Below are 13,894 nucleotides of genomic sequence, written 5' to 3' on the forward strand. Positions count from 1 at the left end.
CTAAGGCCTTATGTTAGTTCATACTTTATTTTCAATAGTAATTTTGCTTACATTATAATCCAGTATTACTGTATTTTAGGGCACAATTTCAAAATTTACTGGATTTGGCCGAGTATGGCAGCTCATGCCTGTAATCCCAGCACTTTGGGAGGCCAAGCAGGGACAATTGCTTGAGCCCAAGAGTTGACGACCAACCTGGACAACATGGTGAAACCCAGTCTCTACAAAAATTAGCTTGGTGTGGTGGCACGCGCCTGTGGTCCCAGCTACTCAGGAGGCTGAGGTGGGTAGGATTGCATGATTCTGGGAGGTCAACTCTGCAGTGAGCTAAGATTGTGCCACTGCACTCCACCCTGGGTGGCAGAGCCGGGCCCTCTATCCAAAAAAAAAAAAAATATATTAGGTATTTACACACACATGCTGGGTTTTCTAATAACTTCTCTTTTGTATGTGAAGCAAGCCTTAGACATCCTGTGTTTTACTTCTTTCTGTTAAACGGCATCTGTTAGCTTTTGAAGTAATCACACTGAACATGCTTCATACGGAATACTCACACTAAAGGCCTCAGACATGTAAACATTCCTCCTTGGTCTGTTTTTTTCTCTCTGTTTTCCTTGTTGGGAGCTGAAGCATACTAAAAAGAAATCTAACACACCATATTCCAGCTTTGCATCACCTAAACCAGGTGTCCCCAAACTTTTTACACAGGCGACCAGTTCACTGTCCCTCAGACCATTGGAGGGCCGCCACATACTGTGCTCCTCTCACTGACCACCAATGAAAGAGGTGCCCTTTCCTGCAGTGCGGCGGGGGGCCGGATAAATGGCCTCGTGGGCCGCAGTTTGGGGACGCCTGATCCTAAACCGTAGACAAAAGGAAAAGAAATTGTCAGTGCAGTATCACACCTAGTGCCTCCGTTCATTCCAACGATAGTATATGAGCCCCTTCCAGTGGAGTCAGATCAAGCCAAGAGATTTTACTGTGCCGTCTGTGTTAGAAGACAAGTAAATTCTTTTTGATCAATCACATTGGTGTTTCTATCTTATCAGCTAATTAATGAGTAAAGCATGTGGACAATAGAGAAAAGTTTGTGTGTATTAAAATTGTTCTAAAGAAACATGAGATATTAAAGATCAAGGCGGTACAAAAAAGAATGTAACAAACATATGCTAGAAAAAGAAACTAAATTTTACTAAACTGTGTGGGGTAGTTGACTTCTGTAGTTATTCTAAAGTTTACTATCCCTTATCTGTATTCTGCTGTCATTCCTGTGCCTCAAGCCTCTGCCAGGAATCTGATGGTACTCTGGCTGAACTTAAAACATAAGAATCTCAAAGGTCTCATTTAGTAAATGTTAGTGCTGAGTTGGTGACATCCTGGGTTATATACTTTCTCTTTCGGTCTTCAGTAGATGCTTGTCAAAGTAGATGTTTTCAAAGAGCCATCAAATTTCTGGATTTTTACAGATTTTTAGAGATCATTTAATCCAACCCTGTTATAGTACCAAGTGAGCATTTAAATAGCAGTAAAGTGAAAAGTAAAGACTCCATGAAAGACTAAATATATCAAAAGCAGAGGGAAGAGGTAAAGTAAAAACTATTAATGATGGAATTTTAAAGCTGGAAGGGGCATAGAGACTATTCTTTTCTAAAGAATGTTCTACAAATATTAACAGGTGTCATGTGATAAGTTTAGGAATTGATGAATTTTAAAATTTCCCTTACAGCCAGGCTTTGGGAGCCTTTGCTACACTAAATGCTTTGTGAATCTATCTGGTGCTGTGTGAGGGCTTCCAAATTTATTTAGCCATATTTTTTAATTTGGAATTTGCCTAGAGAAATGCTATCACATTTCATTCCTTCATTTTACAGTTTCACCTCTTCGTGTGATTCCTTCATTTTTTAACTGACCCATTCAACCTTATACAATCAATCACATGGCCAACCAACGACAGAATCATAATTGGAACTTAATGCCCTGATTCCCAACTGTGTCTTATACCACACTGTTTCCCCTAATCCATAGGAAACTCTGCCTAAAGGACAGAAACTGCCTTTCTTCATTTTTGTCCCCCAACCTCTCCACACACACACACACACACACTTCTCTGTGTAATCTGATACATTACTCAGAAAGCTGTTGACACATTGCTATAAGCTTGAGTTCCCAGTTGGTCCCTTCTTCCTTCCAGACCCTCATAAGAGTATTCTATCAGGTCTGAACAGACTTCCTTTTATGTCTCAGATTCAAAATACCCAGGAAAAAGAAAAAGAAATACAAAACAACAAAAGAAAATCAAGAAAAAAAAAAGGCCAGGAAATATTTTGTTAGTTTTCTGTTCTCATGACAAATGCAAACTTAAGGAAACAAGTTGCACAGTGTTAACTAACGTTTAACCTTCCTTTCCATAGTGTTTATGCATTGGCCTTTTATCCATTCATGACAAATATGTCACTTCTAAAACTGTTCCAACATAGGTTAACTCAGGAATTTAAAATTTAAGTAGTGTCCTTTTTGGAGACTAGGAGAAGATATCTTACTATCTTTTGTTTCGTGTTTTGTTTTTTGGTGCGTGTGTGTGTTCCCCAAAAATAGCCCCTTGGCAGACTGTTAGCATAAACTTTTCCTCTGCCTTTGTGTTTGAATAGGGGCGGGTGCATGATTAGTATTGTCTGCTACCTTATGGTTTTTCATTTATATGTAACAGGGCACAACTTGCTTCCTCCCCACCCAACAGTTTTCAGGATATGTTGGGGAATATTCTTTAGGAAGATTACATCTGGTCTTCTGTTGGAATAAGATGAAAAACAAGTATGTTAACACTTGACCTTTAGTGCTTTCTCCCGGAAGACATTGAATATCTAGGAGCATCACTCATACCTTTTCTTGACTGCACCCACACCCACCTCGGTCTGTACTTGATCTCCCAAACTTTTTGTTTCCCTTTGAGCTTCCTGACAAAAAATTATAACCATTTTCTTTCTAAGGCTCCCATAATCCCAGCTCTGCCAGTAGTAGGAAGATGGAGAATTTTTGCCCATAGAGACATTTCTCAGCAGTAGCTGGCACCATGACTTTCCCAAGACCCTTAAGTTCTTTCCATTCTTTCAGCTCCTGTGACTTCTTATGTTCACTCTCCCTAACGCTACTGAATGTTGTCGGTGACTGCAGTAACAACTCTTTGAAGGCAGGTTTTTTTGTTTTGTTTTGTTTTTTTCCTTTTGTTACCTCTCATTTTTAATAGCCAAGGCAGATTAGTTTCCTTAGGATCTTCAGTTTTACTGAAGCATCCATTATTTCTGTTTGTTTTCTCTCTGCAGTGATCGGATGAGAAAAATTTTAAACATTTATTCTAGCATTGTCCACTTACGGTTTTTCTTAGCTGGAACTGGTGCATTCACATTTAATAATTTCAAAGAAATGAGAGGTAAACATTTTCTCTGGCGTCATATTGTGTTTCTCTAGCTGAAATGAATTGTTTGTTATCTTGCTTACCCGAAACAAGTAGTTGTGCCCTACAGGAAGCAACCTCAGACTAGGCTGTTCTAAGCATTCTGAGGAAAATAATCCTGGTCATACAGTTTGTGGTAAATCTTCCAAAAAGTTTCTAAAAATCGAAAGATCTCCCTGTTCATCAGCTGTGGCTGCCACATTCTGTTCTACTAGGAAGACTGGTGGCCACAATTACATCTAGAACATCAGAGGATAAAGTACACTTATATGTAAGAAAAGATAGGCATATTCACATCATATAGTTTATGGTTCATTCACAGTTTATCAATGCAGAGTTCAGTCGATGACCATAGCTCTGAAGTCTTCAGGCTAACTCCAAGAACCTAGGCTATAGATAGGGACCTACTCCTATTACATTTCCACTCACCGTCGCATTCCCCACCTTTGCTACCAAAGTGACTAAAAAGTCAAGTTTTAAGTGTTTGTTGTTTTAAGAGTCCAGGAATTTCAGTGCTGAACAAATGCAATTCCCTGAGGTGGTACTGACCTTAGATGAAAAATAAGTGGCCAGGTTTTGTAGGGACTACATAAAGAATTGAGATGGGACAGTATAGACTGTTAGGGGAAAGAAAAGGTAAATGTGTGAAAGGAAGGAGTGGTGCATGGTTATGACAGTCTGACAGCTTAGACATTTCACAGGCATTGTTTCTGAAAAAGGGGATAGGGACACATAGGTCTGATGACAACTAACGCCCCTTGAGGATGCCATCGGTCACTCAAGGCTCCCCTGGCACAGCCTGCCCAATTTGACTCTTCTGCCAGGTTCTCCACTGCCTGCCTTCAACAATCAAACCATATTTTTGCTAGAGCACACTACATGCCATTTGCCTTTATATGTTTGCATTTTAGTTACCGTAGTGGCTACCTCTTTTCGTCTGCCAAGCAACCTATTTCCCCTCCTTTTGCATCCTCTCTTAGCTGATTCCATGTATCATCTTGAAGCCTTTCCCATGCTCCTGGTTAAAATTATGTTCTTCTTTGTGTGAGTCCCTGTAGCACCAGCAGCTCAATCATAGCACTGTATGTACCATGGCCAGGAGTTGAGTTTGTGACTCAGATCAGAGCTTATTTCCCACTCCATAAGCCACAGTGATTAGACAAGAAATAGTCACAGGACCCTAGCTAGAGAGGGCAGAAACCTTCCATGGGATTATATTTACAGCCCTTCTATGGCTGTTAAACACAATCCAGTGCCACATGGTGTGATACGAGGATGGAGCCATCCGTGGTGAAACTCCACCCTTTCCTGTGACATGGATTATGTGCAACTGTCATGAAAAGCCTACACAAGAAATGAGTCAAGAGTTCCTGGAGAACTGAAATGAGTGTCACCTCCAGATTTCCCAGTTGTACTTTTATTTGCTTTTACACTCTTCTGAGATGGATCTCTGTCTCTTGGATCCAAAAGAGTTCAGATTAATAATCATTTAACCAAAAATTACCTCCACGTTCCTAATGGAATTGTCTTTGGAGATAATGTCTTGTGATCTCCTGGTTGAAATTAATTACTGCTTGTGAGCCCCCTTTAACAATGTGTTCCTTTCCTAATTGTTTGTATCAGCTTTGCTGAAGATCTGTTGGCTGTAGGTATGCAGCTTTATTTCAGTGTTCTCTATTCTGTTCCATTGGCCTATGTGTCTGTTTTTGTACCAATGTTATGCTGTTTTGGTAACTGTGGTCTTACAGTTTAAAGCCACATCTGGGCCGGGCACAGTGGCTCAAGCCTGTAATCCCAGCACTTTGGGAGGCCGAGGCAGGTGGATCACAAGGTCAAGAGATCGAGACCATCCCAGTCAACATAGTGAAACCCCGTCTCTACTAAAAATACAAAAAATTAGCTGGGCGTGGTGGCACGTGCCTGTAATCCCAGCTACTCAGGAGGCTGAGGCAGGAGAATTGCCTGAACCCAGGAGGCAGAGGTTGCGGTGAGCCGAGATCGCGCCACTGCACTCCAGCCTGGGTAACAAGAGCGAAACTCCGTCTCAAAAAAAAAAAAAAAAAAGCCACATCTGTGTGATACTCCTGGCGTTATTCTTTCTGCTTTGGGTTGCTTTGGCTATCCAGGCTCTTTCTTTGGTTCTACTGTTGTTTTCTAATTCTGTGAAAATTTTCTAACCTCTGTGAAAAATGAGGTTGGTAGTTTGCTAGGACAGCATTGATGCTGTAAATTGCTTTGAGCAATATGGCCATTTTTTAAACTATATTGATTCTTCTTATCCATGAACATGGAATGTTTTTCCATATTTTTGATATCGTCCCTGATTTCCTTCTTCCAGGTTTTGTAGTTGACCTTGTAGAGATTTTTCACCTCCTTGGTTAGGTGTATTCTTAAGTTTTTTGTTTTTTGTTTTTTTTTTTTTTTTGAGACGGAGTTTCGCTCTTGTTACCCAGGCTGGAGTGCAATGGCGCGATCTCGTCTCACCACAACCTCTGCCTCTTGGGTTCAGGCAATTCTCCTGCCTCAGCCTCCTGAGTAGCTGGGATTACAGGCACGCGCCACCATGCCCAGCTAATGTTTTGTATTTTTAGTAGAGACGGGGTTTCACCATGTTGACCAGGATGGTCTTGATCTCTTGACCTCGTGATCCACCTGCCTCTGCCTCCCAAAGTGCTGGGATTACAGGCTTGAGCCACCGCGCCCGGCCATTCTTAAGTATTTTAATTTTTTTGTGTAGCTTTTGTAAATGGTATTGGGTTCTTGATTTGCTCTCAGCTTGAACGTTATTTCTGTATAGAAATGCTCCTAATTTTTGTGCATTGATTTTATATCCCAAAACTTTACTAAAGTTATCAGTCTAGGAACTTTAGGCAGAGTCTTGGGGCTTTTCTAGGTATAGAATCATATCATCAGAGAAGAGAGCTAGTTTGACTTCTTTTTCCATTTGGATGCCTTTTATTTATTTCTCTTGCCTGATTGTTCTGACTAGGATTGCCAGTACTAAGTTGAATGGGAGTGATGAGAGTGGGCATCTTCTTATGCCAGTTCTCAAGGAATAGTACCAGATTTTGCCCTTTCAGTATGATGTCTGTGGCTCTTATTATTCTGAAGTATATTCTTTCGGCACTTAGTCTGTTGAGGGTTTTTATCATGAGGGATGTTGATTTTATCTCTATTCAATAAATGATTTGGGGTAACTGGCTAGCCATATGCAGAAGAATGAAATGTGGACCCCTACCTTTCACTGTATATGAAAATTAACTCAAGATGGATTAAAGATTTAAATGTAGGACCTCAAACTATAAAAATCCTAGAAGAAAACCTAGGAAATACCCTTATCAACATCAGCCTTGGCAAAGAACTTTTGGCCCTGAGAAAAGGCAAACCCTACCCTGAACCAAAAGGCTCAGACAAAAGAAACATTCCTTTTTCCACACCCAAAGAAAGCAAAATTAATAGTTTGTGGGGTAGGGCAGAAGAGTAGAAATTATATGTCAGGCTGAATTTGAATGTAGAACTGGGGTGTGCTGTTTTTAAAAACTTAAACATTAACCTGTGCTGACCTAAAATGCCTAACAAAATGTAATTGCAGGCACACCCCACCTTGGTCCCATAGTAACTCAATGGCAGTTTCCTTCAGAAACCAAGACGTATTTTCCTTCTTGCCCTGTACTGTTCCCTAAACATAACAGTGCATGTTCACTTCTCTCTACCTTTGCATTTGCTGTCCCCTTACCCTAGAAACTTCCGTGTATTGAACTTTGATTTATTTTGAAGTCAGCAATCAGTTGCAATTGGAAAAAAGACACATTCCCAGTGCTTTCTCAATGCCTTCCAGCTGCAGACTATTTTGTCTGTAAGCCAAACAGTAATTTATGATTCACTCATGCTGCAACTGAAATAAAATGTTAGGGGAAACAAGCAAAGGAGAAAAAGACAAGATTTGTGGAAAACGGTGGTTGATAAATTAGTTTGCTTTTGTGAGGGACACTTCAAAATTTCGTTGTTTATAATGAAGGGAATATATTCCAAGTTTTAAATAAATAGCTAAAATTTTTGTAATGCAACTATTTTGGATGCTAAGGATCACCAATTTCTACCAATATATAAATGCATTTTAAGGTTACTCCTTGCACATGAAAGTCTGGGCATTTTTCTCAACAAGATCAATGGCTTTAAATATTTGCTAAAACCACCTGTTTCAAAGAATTCTCATCTTTCCCCCCATCAACTGTAAAAAGATTTAAAGATGCGGGTATGGACTGAGAGTTTACTAGCTTGCAAAATTTATTAAATCCTTAATTGTGCAGCTTTTGTTAAAATCACTGTTAATATTACAGAAGATTTTCTATCTGCCTGACACTGTAGGTGCTTTAGATACATCCCCTCATTTAATGTCCACAATACCCCTACGAAGGAAATACTATTCTTAGCCTTTAACTTTCTACAAGGAAACCAAGGCACACAGCTGTGAGATAATGGTGGAGCCGTGATATGGCTGTGCTTAATTCTGTACTCTGCTGCCTCTCCTAGCTTAATGTCTAGGAATGCCTTCTAGATGAGCCTTGAGACCAGACTCCACATAAATGTTTGTAGAGGCCTGAAAATCGTAACTTAGTCAAGAGTCTAGCCTACTCCTCTGCTAGTGATCTCAGTTGCTAGTAAAATAACTATAGTGTGCACAAGTGGAATAGAGAGAAACATTTCACGTGGCAGAGAAAACTGAGGTAATCACATCCTGTTTTGCCACCTCTCAGTTTTGAGCAGAATGGCTGGTATCTTGACAAGTGAGTTGCCCAATGAGTATAATCTTACCTGTATTCCTTCCAGTACATACAACAGCTAGGAATAACAGTCCTAGGAATGGTTCAATCCACATCGCCTGGTTTAAGATGTCTGAAAATATCCTGTATTATAATTTGTCATAATCATCCTGGAGCCATATTTTTAAGTGTGAAGTCTTTTTCAGAATAAAGACCTTGAATCTTTCAAAGGTTCTTTAGAATCATATATGACATATATGTGGCATACATGTCACATGTGTATGTTTTGTGTGTGTGTGTGTGTGTGTGTGTGTGTGTCTGTGCGTGCGTGTGCCAAGGCACTCAGGCTTTCAGCTGTAAAGAGTTCCTTAATAAGTCTACAAATCTTAAATTTTAAAAATTGTCAGACCGGGTGCAGTGGCTTATGCCTGTAATCAATCCCAGTACTTTGGGAGGCCAAGGTGGGCGGATCACAAGGTCAGAAGATAGAGACCATCTTGGCCAACATGGTGAAACCCTGTCTCTACTAAAAATATAAAACTTAGCTGGATTTGGCCAGGCGTGGCAGCTCACACCTGTAATCCCAGCATTTTGGGAAGCCAAGGTGGTCGGATCACCTGACCTCAGGAGTTTGAGACCAGCCTGGCCAACATGGTGAAACCCCATCTCTACTAAAAATATAAAAATTAGCCAGGTGCAGTGGCAGGCTAATTGGGAGGCTGAGGCAGAGGAATCACTTGAACCTGGGAGGCGGAGGTTGCGGTGAGCTGAGATTGGCCACTGCCCTCTAGCCAAGGAAATAAGAGCGAAACTCTGTCTCAAAAAAATAAAAAATAAAAAGCCGAGTGTGATGGCACCTGCCTGTAGTCCCAGCTACTTGGGAGGCTGAGGCAGGAGAATTGTTTGAACCTGGGAGGTGGAGCTTGCAGTGAGCCGAGATCGTGCCACAGCACTCCAGCCTGGTGACAGAGTGAGACTCCCATCTCAAAAAAAAAAAAATTTTTTTAATTGTCATCAAAAGGAACTGGAATACCCTTTAGTTTTGGATAATGTTTTAAGTTTCTCTGAGAGTCTTGTCAGACTCAGATTTCTGTTTCTCTGAGATTTGCTGACTCTTATAACCACAGCACTTAATGATACTTAAGGCACATGTTAAGACTCAGCACAGTCTTGTTTGTAAAATGTATTCCTCATATAACTCAGCCAAGATAAATTCTATTAATAGAAGGACATTCTGCCACACGTGGTGGCCATGCCTGAAATCCTAAGCGCTTTGGGAGGCCAAGGCAAGAAGATTGCATGAACCCAGGTGTTCAAGACCAGCCTGGGCAACACAGCAAGACCTCATCTCTCCAAAAAAAATTTTTTTTAATTAGCCAGGTGTGGTAGCACACACCTATGGTCCTAGCTATTCATAGGCTGAGGTGGGAGAATCACGTGAGTCTAGGGGTTCTAGGCTGCAGGTGAGCTATGGTTATGCCACTGCACTCCATCCTGGACGGCAAAGCAAGACCCTGTCTCTAAAAAATAGAGAGAGAATCATGAAATCTGTGTTGTCATTTTCCTAGAATTGAAAATGCTCGGCTGGGCGCAGTGGCTCAAGCCTGTAATCCCAGCACTTTGGGAGGCCGAGGAGGGTGGATCACGAGGTCAAGAGATCGAGACCATACTGGCCAACATGGTGAAACCCCGTCTCTACTAAAAATACAAAAAATTAGCTGGGCATGGTGGCGCGTGCCTGTGATCCCAGCTACTCAGGAGGCTGAGGCAGGAGAATTGCCTGAACCCAGGAGGCGGAGGTTGCAGTGAGACGAGATCGCGCCATTGCACTCCAGCCTGGGTAACAAGAGCGAAACTCCATCTCAAAAAAAAAAAAAGAAAGAAAGAAAAAAGAAAATGCTCTCCCAACTTGATATGCTTTATGCTTAATTTAATGTAACTTTCTTTTTGCTGCCCATTTTGCTTCACCTTTCAATAATTTCTCAGGTACAAATAGTAATTATAGCTTAAGGTGTTGCCTTTATAGTGTGAATAAAAGGCAAATGATATAGTACACCATCATGCCACCTCTTCTGTTCAAAGAGGCCTAATTTCATGATTTTTGCAACATTCTTAATGCTCAACAAACCAGTCAGATCATTCAATAGCCATCTCAATCACAACTCCTCTTTACACTTTTACCAGCCAAATCTTACAACCTGGTCTCTGCCTTGGTAGGTATTTTATCATCATTTTGCCTTTAACTTTATTGCTTAGAATTTGCCCCCAAGTTTTTGTTGTTAACCTTTGTCCCACATTTTGGTTGTTACTATACAGGCTGAGCTTTCAGTAAACTGTATGCTGTTCAGATTCTTGCATAACATTCTAGTTTAGAACACAGTAGTCTTTTTGTTGCAGAGGGACGAGCTAAAGAATGTACTCATTTATATGGTGGCAGAAAGCTCAGACTTACCTAGATATGTGTATCATACTGCTATACAGCTTTTAAAAAATTTAAAATAAGCTCTTAAATACTCATGGCACTGAGAAAAGTTTGACTACAATGGAATGATGAATGCATTATTTGTTTTGGAAATGTAATCCAAAAATACACTCAAGTCAACATGTAATTTTATCCTAAATAAGTATCTAAAGAGGCTCTTTGTCAGCTCTCAACTGAACTAGGATGATGGTAAGAGGTACTCAGTTTATAAAGGTTTGGCTGACCTTTGGTGAGTGGCCGTTTGTGAAGTGAGACATTAGAGATAGATTTTAATTCATGAGATCTTTTTTGAAAGACTTCAAGATCCTCCAGCTGGAATGCCGGTATGCCCAGATATGGAACTCATTATTCACAGAACTTTCTTTTAAGATCTTTGCCTTCCATAAGCAAGTCACAAACTCCTCTTCCTCTTTGCAGCCTGTGTCAAGGCTTCTTGAGTACCATTTCAACAGAGAACTTATTTACAACTGCAATATATCTAAAAATTATAGTCCAGAATCTTTCAGGCAGACAAATGCCATTGATCCCAATGTCATATTCAGGAAGTCACTGATCCAAGGGCCATATTCCATAAATTCCCAGGCATAATCGAACTTGCTAGAAAACTGAAAAGGGAAAACCTGGGAATTGGGCCAAGATCCTGGGTGTCATTGTACAACATTCAGGCCAACTCTGGTTTCAACTTTCTTTTGAGATTGTTACTCCATGATTGGAATGCATTCCACAGTGCTTGGCCACAGATCATCATACAAGAAATACACTGCAGAATTGTGCTTGCATATTGCTGGCTTTTTGCAGTAGGAAAATGTAACCCTTAATAGGAATGTCTGTTTTGTCTTTTTAATTTGTATTAAATCTCTCTTGAAGCATTACCAAGTAGTAGATATAAAACTGGATTAGGATGATCTATCATATATAATCTTGAGCTAATCCCTTATCTTCTAACTACTCTACCTGTTTCCCAAGGTTGTAAAGAATAAGATAACATTTTATGTAAGGCAGCACTGTTGTAATAAGCACAAGGAAGATGTAACTCAAAGAATATGGACAAGAAATGGTAATTGTCAACATTAAGCTTTACCAAGTGAGTAATAGTATCCTAAATAATCTGTAAATATGATACAATCTCAAAAATGCAACAGGATCTTTTTTCGAACCGGGCAAGCTGTGTCTCAAATTCATACAGAAAAAATAAGAATATTCAGGAAATGTCCAAGGGGGAAAGAAGAGTAATGAGGACAATTAGCCCACTAGAGAGTAACGTACAGTATAATGCTGTTGTGATCAAAACACTATAGTAATAGTGTATGAAGAGACGAGAGACCAATAGAATAGATGAGAAAGCCCAGAAATAGATACATAGCCAATTTTAGTATATGATAAAGGCATTTCAAGTCAGTAAGAAGAGTCTAAATTAAAAATCAATGAGATACTGCTTTTCACCTATAAGACTGACAACATTCTAAAGGCTTTATAACATGCTCTGTTGGTAAGGGTACAAGGGAAGAGTTACTCCCAAACATTTGCTGGTGGAAATATGAATAAGTACAACATTTTTGAGGGCAATTTGGCAATATCTGTCAAAGCTGAAAATGTCCATACCCTTTAACCCAACTATTCTGCTTCTACAAATCTATCCTTCAAATATTGTCACTCCTTAAAAATAACTTAACATATAAAGTAATTAGTTATAGGATTGTTGGTGACAGCAAAAGATTAAAAACAAGGAACTTAAATGTTCCTTATTCTTTTGAGAGTATTGAGCAACATTAATATGATTAACATCCCAGAGGCAGATAGGAGATTATAGCATGTAAGATTAGGAAAGAAATGCCTTACTCAGAATTAGAGGAATAAAGGTTCAATCTTTAAAAGTAGGATGATTTAACTATCTGCCCCCATGCTCTTCTTCAGAAAGGCTGAAAAGAAAAGCCTTTGACTGCCCTTCTCCTTACAGCTCAATGTTCACATTCCTTAGATGAGCCATTGTTTTGCAAAACACACTAATGAGTTTGGGGATAGGACCAGGCATGTCTGGAAAAGACGAATCTAAATAGTTCTGCACTGGCTATTAAAAAGTCAAAAAATAACATACTGGTGAGGTTGTGGATAAAAAGGAATACTTATACACTGTTGGTGGGAGTGTAAATTAGTTCAACCATTTTGCAAGACATTGTGGTGATTCCTCAAAGACTTAAGACAGAACTACCATTTGACCCAGCAATCCCATTACTGGCTATATACCCAAAGGAATATAAATCATTCTGTCATCAAGACACATGCAGGTGTATGTTCACTGCAGTACTGTTCACAATAGCAAAAATGTGGAATCAACCTAAATGCCCATCAATGATAGACTGGATAAAGAAAGTGTAGTATATATACACCATGGAATACTATGCAACCATTAAAAAGGACTAAATTATGTCTTTTGCAGGCACATGGATTGGGCTAGAGACCATTGTCCTTAGCAAACTAATGCAGGAACAGGAAAACCAAAAAGAACATGTTCTCACTTATAAGTGGGAGCTAAATGATGAGAACACATGGACACACACACAGCAACAAAGCACACCAGGGCCTCTCAGGATGGAGAGAGAGGGTGAGAGAAGGGAGAGGATCAGGAAAAATAACTAATAGGAACTGGGTTTAATACCTAAATGATGAAAAAATCTGAACAAACCTGTACATGTACCCCAAACTTAAAAATAGTTCTGCGTATAAAGAAAGCAGTAAAGTGAAGAGAATCATAGAAGCAGGTAAGTTTAAGATAGAAACATGTGAAACGAAAAAAGCTGTGAAAGGGGGAAAAGGAAACTAAGCAGCCTTCAGTACAGTTTGTTCCAAACACAAATGGCTTGTGTTGAGTATTATTGTTTTGAGGGGGGTAAGGGGAAAAGGCTGAGAGTCCTCAGTTGGGACAAAGCAACGCAGGAGCATAACAGCACATGGGAAGGTACAGTGACACACACCTGTAGTCCCACCTACTTGGGATGCTGAGGCAAGGGGAGTGTTTGAACCCCGGATCTTAAGTCCAGCCTGGGGAATATTGCAAAACTCCATCTCTAAAATAATACAAATAAAATTAATTCTCCAAATCCTGAGGTAACTGGAAAATGCATAAATCACCCAGATTTATCTAAGGAGTGACACAAGAGTTCAAGCTAATTTTCTTTGAATTTCAAAGGAAAAGGTGCT

General features: G+C 39.9%; 1 protein-coding gene across 1 annotated transcript in view; it reads left to right on the forward strand.

Annotated features, from left to right (window-relative positions):
- Positions 1-13,894, forward strand: part of DDHD1 (DDHD domain containing 1) — a 197,430-nt gene that overhangs the window by 108,158 nt on the left and 75,378 nt on the right. The window contains exon 16 of the transcript XR_012516317.1: positions 80-283. The gene's annotated coding sequence lies outside the window, so the exon portion shown is untranslated. The remainder of the gene's footprint in view (positions 1-79; positions 284-13,894) is intronic.

The sequence above is a fragment of the Saimiri boliviensis genome, chromosome 2 (assembly GCF_048565385.1).
Source record: "Saimiri boliviensis isolate mSaiBol1 chromosome 2, mSaiBol1.pri, whole genome shotgun sequence".
Classification (NCBI taxonomy): Eukaryota; Metazoa; Chordata; class Mammalia; order Primates; family Cebidae; genus Saimiri; species Saimiri boliviensis.